Consider the following 10,776-nt stretch of genomic DNA (forward strand, 5'->3'; position numbering starts at 1 on the left):
TTGCAGTTAATCTCACACTCATCAAGATCACGTTTTAAAATTAATCAGCCCATACTACAAACAACATCAACATTAAAAACTCGCAGTTTTTCAAAAACAACGATTATTTCTTACACAATTCTAAAAATGAGACTGTTTCAAGTTTAAAAATTACAATAAAATACAAGTAATTTACTGTATAGGGTAAAAATAGTAAAAAACCCGATGAGATTGGAAAGCAGTCGCATATACTCTACATATTTCGAATTGTTTAAATAATAATTAAAAAATTGCCAAGAAATTTTAAAAATACAAACACCATTGTTTAAAACTTGTCACTACTACTCCTTTCAATCGTTAAAACTACGGAACAATTTTAATGATTATTACAATCCACACTGTTCTCGACCTTTCTAGGAACCAAGTCTCTTAGGGTGTTTTTTCTTTTGACATCCACGACAGTGAAGATGAAGAAGATTTTACTGCTGGGTTGTCATCGAGATTAGGGTTATCGTCAACTTAGGATTACACAAATTCAGTATTTCTGTGCTTAAAATTTTGTTTCAGTCTTTTCCTCGTGACTGAAGTTTTGGATCCAATAATCCACTTCCAGCTCTGTATTCGTGATCACTTCTTCATTTGTAGATTACTAGTTTGAAGAATTCTCACTTTATTTAGTCTCATCTGGAAAGAGTAACTAGGCTGTCTTCACACTATAGTATTAATATTTCTAAAGAAGGACAAAATGACGAAGTTTTGAACATGGGTTCTCTGAAAACATCATTCACTGATCTTCCTTGTCACAGTATGTGAGCGTTTAACTTTCTCCTTTAGTTCTACACCACCATACATTTCTCTTTCAGTTGCACAATAACACCACACCTTTCTCCTTCGGTTGTACAATAACACCACACCTTTCTCCTTCGGTTGTACAATATCACCACACCTTTCTCCTTCGGTTGTACAATATCACCACACCTTTCTCCTTCGGTTGTACAATATCACCACACCTTTCTCCTTCGGTTGTACAATATCACCATATCTTCCTACTTTGGTTGTACAATATCACCATATCTTCCTACTTTGGTTGTACAATATCACCATATCTTCCTACTTTGGTTGTGCAATCATACAATACCTTTCTCCTTCAGTTGTAAAATTGTACTATACGTTTCTCTTTGAGTTGTACAATCACGCTATACCTTTCTCCTTAAATGGTACAATCACACTAAACCTTTCTTCTTCAGTTGCACTATCACCCCATACTCTTTCTTTTCTGGTTGTACGATCACACCATACCTTTCATCACTGGTTGTACAAGCACACTATACCTACCCACAGAAACACAACGTTGTTAGCGCTAACATCGTAATGTCCCTTCATTTTGTCGCAAGTTGACTTCAGTTTTTCCCTCGACAATGTCAGTGGCATTTTTCAATTAATAGGTTAATTCAAGAGATTTTACTTAAGCCCGTATTATCCTTATAACATCCACAGAGAAGTTGAAGATGCAGCTTCATGTGGCTCATCAACTAGAATGACGGACCTTGGTTCCAGGCCTTCCCTCTCGTCCACATTCTGGCTGACTGGACAACACCACATATTTGTGTCACGTTCAATTCCATACAAAAAATATAATTTTGAGTCGAGTTTCTTTCAACAACAAAAGTTTAGAATCGTTATAATCCGAACGACTTCCCTAAGAGTGTAGTTTGTTAAGTCGTGTGAGTACTTTCTTCATCCTGAACAATATTAATGATGAACTTATCATATATTAAAGTTCATTATCTCTCAAGGTACTGCTATGATAACCATGTTTCACGTCCCTGGCAAGCTCTGGGGTGTTTGTTCTTTCCTTTAAAGTCTGGTCTTGAAAGTAGCTTATGATACTTGTCTGAAGTTTTGTTAATCCTATAACTCCAAATGTAGTTGTATTCATGTAGTCTATTTAGATGGTGTTGGTCAAGTGATTGGAGAAGCCACTAGCTAATAGGGGTCCAAATGGTTTAACAGATAAACATGCTAGCTGTTTGTGCAGACTAGACTGATCTGTTTGTCAGGGCATTTTATGGCTTCCCGCAGCAATCTAATCTAAACCCGCTTGTGTTGTAGCAATCTAGACACCTACACCCATTTGTACCGTAACAATCTTGACATCAGCAGTATTTACATCAACAAATCGGTCATGCATTTTCAATATTATTTCATCTGGTAGCTCTGAACTCTGTATCTAAAACACCTTTTACAACTTTCGGCATATTTAGGTTCATTTCGTTTTAAGCTGCTAATCACATTGTCCTTCCTCCTACCAATAGTTTTATAGGTCTATTTTTGCACGTCTTTTTAACGGTTTTGATTACATTCTCTAATTTTTCTGCCATTTTGTTGCAACGTTTCTCTAGCTTCTGGTTATCTTAGTTCTTCCATTTTCTCTCCTTCTTTTCCGTTTTCTTGTCACACTCAACAAAAGCCGAAATGAACTGGAAAGCATGTTCTTCAGTTCTTTTTGATTCGTCATGGCTTTACTGTACGATTCGATTTTTCAAAATACTATAAATTTCATTGCAACTTTGTAAACCTATGCCATTTTAACTTTCAATCCCACAATCCAAAACGCTCAAGTTCCACTTGTTCCCTGGTACCGTAAGCTGGTACACGGTCACAATTCCACGAGTTCTTGCTCAACGATATAACTACACTAACCCCTAACCTACATGATCATGCGTTACCTAATCTCACAAGTGACAAGTAGTTTTATAAATCCGGTACTCTAATCCTCTTTTCTGCAGGCTTAATTACATAACCCTTAATATGCTGAAATTATTATTTAAAAAACTGTTTAAAAAATCCGGAAGGGTATACTTACTCAGTGTTTACATCATTCCTTACATTACACCCTATTATCAGGCAATATATTAAACAGTTGACCAAGAAGTATTTGCAGTACAAAACTGTTTCTGTCACACAAACATACTTAAAGTTATAATATAAGCAATATAACACGTTTTACGAAACTTTAGACTGTTGAGGTCATGAGCCTTTACAACTAACATATCCGGTTCAGTGTTTATAACAATGCTTCAAGGAGGTCTCACTAGACGCACACACATACAAGTTTACAAATATTTAGGTTGCTATCAATACAAAAAGACGTATATGTTGACCGCTCCACTGAATAGCTCATACAAAATAAACGTGCATACACACACACACACACTTTTTTTCACCTAAATGAGGTAGCTTCTTGCATGTATACACATATTTGTACCCCTAGTGAGGAATTCTTGCACTATGCGCAACTATTTCTTTTCATAAAAGCATCGGGTGTGTAGCACAAGGGTTAGAGTGCCCCGACGGTGAATCCTAGAATTCATGGTTCGCATTCCTTTGCGAGAAAAGCGCCCTCCATACTTTAGCTGTAGGCGCTGTTGACTAGCTGTCTTCTCTTTAGTCTATCAGTTCAAAATAAGAAACAGCTGTGTTTGGATAGCCCTTGTGTAGCTTTGCGCCAAAAATCTAAAACAAAGAAATATACAAAAAAAAAAGTTTACATTAATTTGATTGGAAAGGGACTCGAGTAACTATGAGTTGGAGAAATTCTCAACGCCATTTTACTACGTTGATGTCCTCTGGTGGTATTCTTCCGAAAACAGTCACCGCTTGACAAATAATTATTGTTTTACTCGTATTAGTTTATCGGGATCAAAAAAATATTGTTGGATACTTTCTAATGACTAGTTTACTGTCACTAGAAAAGTTATGATAGCGTTCAAAATCGCCAGTTTATTGGAATCAGAAAAGCCTTTTTAACTTCAAAACGGCCAGTTTAGTATGGTCAGAATATCTTGGTCAGCTACATTCTAAACGATCAGTTTAATGTGGTAAAAAATGTCGATCAGTTGTCTTCAGAATTACCAGTTTATGTGGTCACAAAATCTCGGCCAAATGTCTTCAACATTATCATTTATTATGGTCAAAAAATTTTTCGTCCGCCGTTTTTAAAGAACCAGTTTAATATGTTCAGAAAATTTCAATTAGTTACCTTCAGAATGATCAGTTAAAATGGTTTGTTTATAACAAAACTACTAAGGTTATTTGTTGCCGTTCTTAATTTTGTACTTCCGACAAGAGGGAAAGCAACCAGCCGGCAGCACCTACCGCCAATTCTTAACTACTCTTTACCTACGAGTAGTGGGATTGCCTGAAAAATGATAACATTCCCACGGCTGAAAGGACAAATATGTTCAGCGCCGAGTCTCGGATAGTAAATGGTCAGAAAATATTTTAGTTAACCTTCAAAATAATACTATATTACGGTCAGAAAAGCTAAGTAACTTTGAAAATGCTTATTCACTCTCTCTCTCTACGGTCGAGTTCTCTGGTGATTTAGTAACACGTTTAAGAACTTAAACATATTGCTAACTCACAATGCTAAAGTCCGAGGTTCGATTCTCCACGGTGGACAGAGCATAAATAATCCATTGTGTGACTTTGCGCTAAAACAAACTTTACAATCGGAAAAATCCCCGTTATTAAATTTCAGTGTGATATTTACTGTGAGCTCAAAGCTAATTAAATATTGAAAAAATTTAAATTTTAGTACAGAATTACCTTTTCGTTATATTATGGTAATAGAATAGTCATGGTCAACTTTGAAAACAGTAAGTGTAATACCAGAGATAATACTTTATTACATAAGCCTAACGGATATGTTAAACATACTAAAGACAAAATATGGGTACTACTTTTAAAAACTTTTATCTGTCAAAATCAAGCGCCGGGTTAGTTTACCTTCAACGTTGTTTAGTTATTTTATTAAATGTTTCCGTTATTAGACATTGTTAAATATCTACTGTTTAAAAAATCGGCTACCATGTGATTCACTGTATAAAACGCATTACTTTTCTGTAAGGACAAAGATTTCTGAACAAATAAATCTCAACGTTAACCTTCAAACCCACCTGTCATGTGCTTGTAACTCCCCAAATCGTCCACCCTTCCAGGAACGTAAAGCAATTACAATCGTCCGAGATATAGGTGGTCAGCTGCCGACAATTCGGCATCACATCAGCAAGCCCGCCGTTTGAGAGACGAGACTTTCTGCGGGCTCGAGTTGAACGGATGAGTCGTTTGCTTCCGCTGAGACACAAACGTTACGCGCGCACGTAGACAAGGACGTCGTTCCTGTCTAGACGGGTCTGCTGAAGAGAACCAATCATAGTCTGGGTAGTTGATAGTTCTCTGTGCGATTCTGGGACATCGAACACATGTCAGACCCGTGCAACTGACTGATGATGAGTTTGTGATTCGTTGAGAGCTACTAGTCGAATTTCACCTGATGTTTAACGTGGGTCAGGAACAAGCGAGGTCCTAGTACAAGGTAAGGGAATTGTTACTTGTTTCAAGGCTTTGTAACAAATCAAACCCAACAAACTGAACATATGACTTCACAGGTGATATTCGGGAATGCCAAAACTGACCTCAAACACAGTCCAGAAACTGTGACTCAATAAATAAAGCGGGGTTAAGCAAGACTTCACCTGATGTTATGTACTAAGGAAAGTCTACTTCTTGTTCTAGGGGTGTTTTGGAGACGAACCAGACCTGCCCTGATACAAGTTGGGGAGTCAGTGACTTAAAAAATGTTTCTGAGACGATCCAGACCTGCCCTGATACAAGCTGGGGAGTCAGTGACTTAGAAAGTGTTTCTAGGACAATCCAGACCTGACCTTCTACAATCTACACGGTGGGAAGTCAGTGAATTAACAACCGTTTCTAGGACAATCCAAACTTGGCCTGCCAGACCTGACCTAGTGCAAGGTGAAGAGTCAGAACTTATCTTTGTTTTTAGGATAATTCACCTGATGTGGTGCATGGTAGGAAGTCAGTGGCTTAGCAATTGTTTCTGAGACAATCCAGACTTGACCTTTTGCACAGTATGTTTAGGATAATCAAGACTTGCATGGTGAAGAGTCAATGACTCAGCAAGTGATTCTGGAACAATACAGACTTAATCTGATGTTATGTAGGGGTCAGTGTTTAAGCAATTATGTGTGGGGGACGATCCACACCTGACCAACTGAATGTTGAGAATTCAATGGCTTAATAACCGTTTCTGGAACAATCCAGACTTGACCTTGTTCACTATGAGAAGTTAAAGACTTGGCAAATGTTTCAAGAATGACCCAGCCCTGACCTAATGCATTTTGGAAAGTCAGTGAGTTGGTACTTATTTCTAGGACAATACAGATTTGATATGGTGCTAGATGGAAGTTCAGTGACTTAGTAAGTGCTTCTGAGATGGTCCAGGCCTGACTTCGTGCATAGAGGGGAGTCGGTGAATAGGCAAACGTTTCTGGAACAATCTAGGCCTGATTTACTGCAGACATGGTACACGGTGGAGGGTCAGTGACTTATCAAGTAATTCCAGTACAATCCAGACCTGATATACCGCATGATGGAAAGTCAGTGACTTAGCAGTTATATTTGGGATGATTCATATATTTCCTGGTGTATGGTTGAAATCATTGACTTAGCAAGTATTTCTGGAAAATACAGATCTGACGTGGTATATGGTGGGGAATCGTTGACTTAGCACTTGTTTCTTGGAAAATCCAAACCTAATCTGCTCCATGGTGGGAACTCAGTAACTTAGCAAGTATTTAAGAGTTTTTTGAACAATCCAAACCTAATGTGGTGCGTAGTTAAGAGCCAGTAATTTATCAATTGTGTCTGGGATAATCCAGACCTGCATTGCCGCAAGGTGAGGAGTACGCAATGTAGCAATTGTTTCTTGTATGATCCAGCCCTGATCTGATACATGGTGGAGAGTCAGTGACTTGAAAATAGTTTGTGCGAAAATCCAAACCTGATCTGACCCACGGAAGACAGTTAGAGACTTAGCAATTGTATATGAAATAATCCAAACGTAACCTGGAGCATAATGTGAGGACAGTGATTTAGCAAATATTTCTGAAATAAGCAAGACCTGGCCTTGTGCATACTGGGGAGTCAATGTTTCTGGGATGAGCCAAACTTAACCTGATGCATGGTTAGGAGTTAGTGACTTACCAAATATTTCTGGTTGGATCCAGACATTTCCTGGTGCATCGTGGAAAGTCCCTGAGTTAGTAAACATTTCTGGGACACTTCAGACCTGGACTGGAGCACGATGGAGAATTAATGACTTAGCAAGTGTTTCTAGAACAATCCAGACCTGACCTGAAGCACTGTGAAGAGTCAATGACTTAGCAAGTATTTCAGGGCCAATCCAGACCTATCGTGTTGAACTATGGAGAGTCGGTGACTTGGCATTTGTTTCTAGAATGAGTCAGGCGTGACCCTGTAGATAGAGTGGAGTAAAAGACATAGCATGTGTTTCTGGGACAGTACAGACCTGACCTGCTGCAAGGTGAAGAATCCAGTCCTGACCTGGTGCATGGCGAGAAGTTGGTGAATTAGAAGATGTTTCTGGGATGATCCAGATCTGACTCACTGCATGGTGAAGAGTCAGTGACTTACCAGTTGTGTGTGGAACTATCCAGATCTGACCTGGTGCACAGTGTGGGGTCAATGGTTTAGCAAGTGTTTTCCATACGATCAAGACCTGACCAGGTGCATGCTGGGAGTCAGTTACTTGGCAATTATTTCTTGGATGGTACATACTTGAACTGGTACATGATAGAGAATCAGTAGCTTAGGAAGTAATTCTAGGACAATCCAAACCTAATATGGTGTATGGTGGTGGGGGGTCACTGACTGAGCAATTGTTTCTGGGACGATACAGACCTTACCTACTGTATGATGGGAAGCTGACGGCTTAGCAAGTGTTCCTGAGTCAGTCAACACCTAACTGCTGCATGCTGAAGATTCAGTAACTTAACAATTCTTTCTGGTACAATCCAGAGTTGACATGGTGCATGGAGAGGAGTCAGATACTTAGTACTTATTTCTGGAACCATCCAGCTCTAACCTTGTGCATAGTGGAAAGTCAGTACTTTGCACTTGTTTCTAGGACAAGACCTAGTGCAGGGTAAGGGTCAGTGACTTATCAATTCTTCTGGGACAATCCAGACCTTAACTGTGGCATGGTGAGGAGTCAGTAACTTAGCAAGCATTTCTAGAAGAATGCAGACTTGACCTGGTGCACGATGAATGGTCAGTGACTTAGAATTTGTGTTGTAGGACAAAATCGTCCTGAACTGGTAAATGGTGGAGAGTCAGTGAGTTATAAGTTCTAACTAAACATACCCTAGTGTTGTTCCAGTGGTTCAGCGGTAAGTCTGAAGGCTTATAACGCTAAAAACAGAGTTTCGATACCTGGAGTGGGCACAATACAGACAGCCCACTGTGTAGCTTTACGCTTTATAACAAACACACAAAGCATCTTGTTGCTTCAGATAAAGAATCACGTTTTACAGACGTTATGAACAATTCCAGACTTAGACCAGTAGTGTTTATTAAGAAACAATCACATTTTACAGACTGCATGAACACCACCAGATTTAGATCTGTAATTAAACACATTCTACTGTTTATTTTTTGAAACACCAGGCTTAATCTATAAGTAAATTCATTCTTTCAAGGGCAAAGATCAAGGTCACGAAACAAAATCCCTATCTGTTAACATGGGGACCGATGTTTCACACTATTTTTGTTCTACAACTCAGACAAAAATGATCGGATTTTGATTAAACTTTGTGGACATATGTACAAAATTATTCATCACTGTCCTGCTAAAAATGGTCCGTATCCGTTGATAACGAAGGACATACGGACACATTCTCGTATTTTTTGAGAGCCGAACATGATCAACGCTGCGTGGCGGAGGTATGCTCTCTACTGAGTGTCCCTCTATATGCTCAATAAATCACTCTCGAAGACTGAGCTGATTTTTACTTTTGATTTTGTTATTTTACACAAATTTTCTAGAGCTGAAAACTGATTCATTATTTGTTAAAGTTAATCTATGTTGTTTTATTATTTGGTTATTTCACGAATGCTCACGGAATTTGTTTGTTTGTTTGTAATTAAGCCAAAAGCTACACAATGGGCTATCTGTGCTCTGCCCACCACGGGTATCGAAACCCGGATTCTAGCGTTGTAAGTCCACAGACATACCGCTGTGCCACTGGGGGCCTCACGGAGTTTTATCGCTGTCTTAATTGACTGACATTACTTATACACTACATATTGAATACATTTTTCTTTATGCCATTTTAATGCATGATCAATAAATCTAAACTCCTTTCAAAATGAATACTTGTGTTGTTTTAAGCGTAAAGCTGCATAATAAGTTGCTGTGTCCGCTGCAAGTATCGAACCATATACATAGCAGTAAGCGACCTTGAACCCTCAAATTAGCTATCTATTTTCGTGCTGGTGTGGTCAACATATTGCCTCATATTGTTTAATTTTATGTTGTGCCTGTTATAGCATTCAGGATAAAGAACTGCACATTATGGTATTTTTGTTTAAATGTTTTGGGTGACTCGTACACAGGAACCCTTAACCAACGAAGTCATGAACCTAAAAGTAATTTGGTGCATAAATATAAAAAAAAAACCTATGGGACCCATTTTGAACTATAGATATTTCTATGGTTAAGAATAGTGTTTTTGATTAAGTAAAGTTTGACGGATTATAGCGCTGTTAAAAACACCCTATGAATAACTCTTCTAATAAAAATATTTGTGTTATTATAATAACAAAAGGTACTTGAAACTGAAATATTCTACCTAAGTTAACAATAAGAACTTCTAAGTGAAATTTAAGTAGATCATTTGTTTTAGCACATGGCTACACAACAAGTTATTTACGCTCTACTGACCTACTGGGTGACAAGTAAAGAATAATGTACAATCATATTTCAACAACAATATATCTGCTATAGTTATATCGAGCCCCCCAATGGCACAGCTGTATGTCTGTGGACTTACAACGCTAGAAACCGCTAGATAGCCCATTGTGTAGCTTTGTGCATAATTTCAAACAAACAAAAGGCTATGATATATCGGGATTTTCAGGAATACCATTGACATATTAGTGTTTGTAGTTGTTTAAGTACAAGTTCGTTGACGTAGTTGAGACGCTATTTATATTAGCAAACTGCTTGACAAGAACTGTTATGGTGTGAACTGAATTAAGTAATTCTGAAGTTGTTTCTAAAGTAAAATATTGATGTGAAGTGTAATTTGTCGTCAATTTTATTTGTCATAATACCCGCGAACTAGAGTAAGATACCTTAACACAACAATATTTATCAATTACTAGACCATCGTGACCCATTGGGTCACCCACTATTCAGAGGTTATGAAGAATTCAAGCTAATTTCAATATTGCACCGAAATGAAGGTTTATTTTGAGATAATCTAATTAAATATTTCAATCCATTCGTGTTATTCATAATTCAAGAAAAGATATTTGATTGTTGATCGGGAGTAAAAGGAAAGACCATTTCATTTTTCAAAAAAGTGAAGTAAGAAGTTTCGTACTAGAAATTTTCATAAAATTGACCCGAAATTATTTCTTATCATACTGTCTCTAATATACACCATAGTAACAGTTGGATAATGTCATTAGTTCTTATCATAATGTTTCTAATATACACCATAGTAACAGTTGGATAATGTCATTAATTCTTATCATAATGTTTCTAATATACACCATAGTAACAGTTGGATAATGTCATTATTTCTTATCACACGGTCTCTACTATATACCATAGTAACAGTTGGATAATGTCATTATTTCTTATCATACTGTCTCTAATATACACCATAGTAACAGTTGGTAATT

At 37.7% G+C, this 10,776-nt stretch overlaps 1 long non-coding RNA gene across 1 annotated transcript in view; it reads right to left on the minus strand.

The window, feature by feature from the left end:
* LOC111088870 overlaps positions 1 to 8,978 on the minus strand; it is a 14,575-nt gene extending 5,597 nt beyond the window's left edge. The window contains exon 1 of the long non-coding RNA XR_002613254.1: positions 4,941 to 8,978. This is a non-coding gene — a long non-coding RNA (uncharacterized LOC111088870). The remainder of the gene's footprint in view (positions 1 to 4,940) is intronic.
* Between the last annotated feature and the right edge of the window lie 1,798 nt (positions 8,979 to 10,776).

This window comes from Limulus polyphemus, unplaced genomic scaffold (genome assembly GCF_000517525.1).
Source record: "Limulus polyphemus unplaced genomic scaffold, Limulus_polyphemus-2.1.2 Scaffold106, whole genome shotgun sequence".
NCBI classification, from domain to species: Eukaryota; Metazoa; Arthropoda; class Merostomata; order Xiphosura; family Limulidae; genus Limulus; species Limulus polyphemus.